Source organism: Stenella coeruleoalba (genome assembly GCF_951394435.1).
Source record: "Stenella coeruleoalba genome assembly, chromosome: X".
Classification (NCBI taxonomy): domain Eukaryota; kingdom Metazoa; phylum Chordata; class Mammalia; order Artiodactyla; family Delphinidae; genus Stenella; species Stenella coeruleoalba.
Window position 1 is genome coordinate 71,675,080 of NC_137152.1, and position 1,218 is coordinate 71,676,297.

The 1,218-nt window shown below is 53.6% G+C and overlaps 1 pseudogene across 1 annotated transcript; it reads left to right on the forward strand.

Moving 5' to 3' along the window:
- Positions 1–242: 242 nt before the first annotated feature.
- Positions 243–839, forward strand: LOC307180351 (small ribosomal subunit protein mS38-like; annotated as a pseudogene). Its single transcript has one exon. The product of its transcript is annotated as a small ribosomal subunit protein mS38-like (transcript).
- The last annotated feature ends 379 nt before the right edge of the window (positions 840–1,218 follow it).

Consider the following 1,218-nt stretch of genomic DNA (forward strand, 5'->3'; position numbering starts at 1 on the left):
CAGGTGCAAAACCCCAAATTGGCGGCAGCGGAATGGTCAGTTGAGTCTCCCGGCTGCGTCTGGGAAGAGTCGATGTGAGGCTGCGGCGCGTGGGCTCCAGGGACAGCCGAGGTGGACGCAGCCGGTTGGGGCTTGGGTCCTAAGACCGGAGTGTCGACACCACCCAACCGGTGGGTGCCTCGGGGTGAAGTTAGGCTCAGGGAGGCTCTTCTGAGCGTCTGGGGTGCCACTACACACAGACCATGTTCGTGGTGTGTCTGACTTCCCAGCTGCTCAAGGCTGTTCCCTGGGCAGGCTGCAGTGCGCCCTGGCCTGTCTTTGGGGTGCTGGGCAGGCATGACTGCAGGCCTCGCTACAGCACACAACCAACAGGCCCAAGTGGGGTTGCCTCCTTCCCTGGCAGGTGGGTCCACATGTAGCTTGAGGAGATGCGGGTCCCCAGGAAGATGTCCATCAGCCCCCTGGAGGGCTGGCTGACTGTTCACTACCCCCTGCCCAGACTGGACGCTGGGACCCCAGGGACTGTGTCTCTAGCCCAACTCTATGAGTGTCCACCAGCCAGGTGGGGGAAGGGGTCGAGCAGAGTGGTAAGGAGGTCTGGGATGCACCCCAGATACAGTGCAAAAATGTGCTCAAGATCCACCGGCAGAAGTGGAATCATCACAAGTAACACAAGCTGGTCAAAAGGACCTGGTACCTGTGGCAAAAAGTCAGGGAAGGACACCTGAATCGGAAGCAGATGAAGTTGGAGAGACACCTGAGGTGCATCTGGCGGGAGGCGGGCCTGAAGGAAGCCCCCAGGTTGGCAGACACCCAAGATCTACCTGAAGGGCAAATGAGCCTCGTGTGTCTTTCCCCCAGCCCTGTTACTGCTGATGACCCATTGTAATAAATATTCAGAGAACTCAGCTTAAAAAAAAAAAACAAACAAAAAATAAAAACAAAAATTGAACTCCAATAGCTCAGTGCTTTTCTTGCCAACCTCGGAGTTTGAAGGTATGTCTTTCTACTGTATCTGAGCTCATGCCTTCTATGCATTTGAAGCTTTCCAGGATTTATTCAGGATCTATTTAAAGGTTTCTCTTTTTTTTTCTGGTTAAGGCTTTGTTCTGTATTGAAGTACTCATATGGCACGTTGGTCTGATCTAGAGATCAGACTGTTTTAACTGAAACTGGCCAGCCTCTGGCCCATTCCCTTTGGAAACAGGCTGTTTCTTC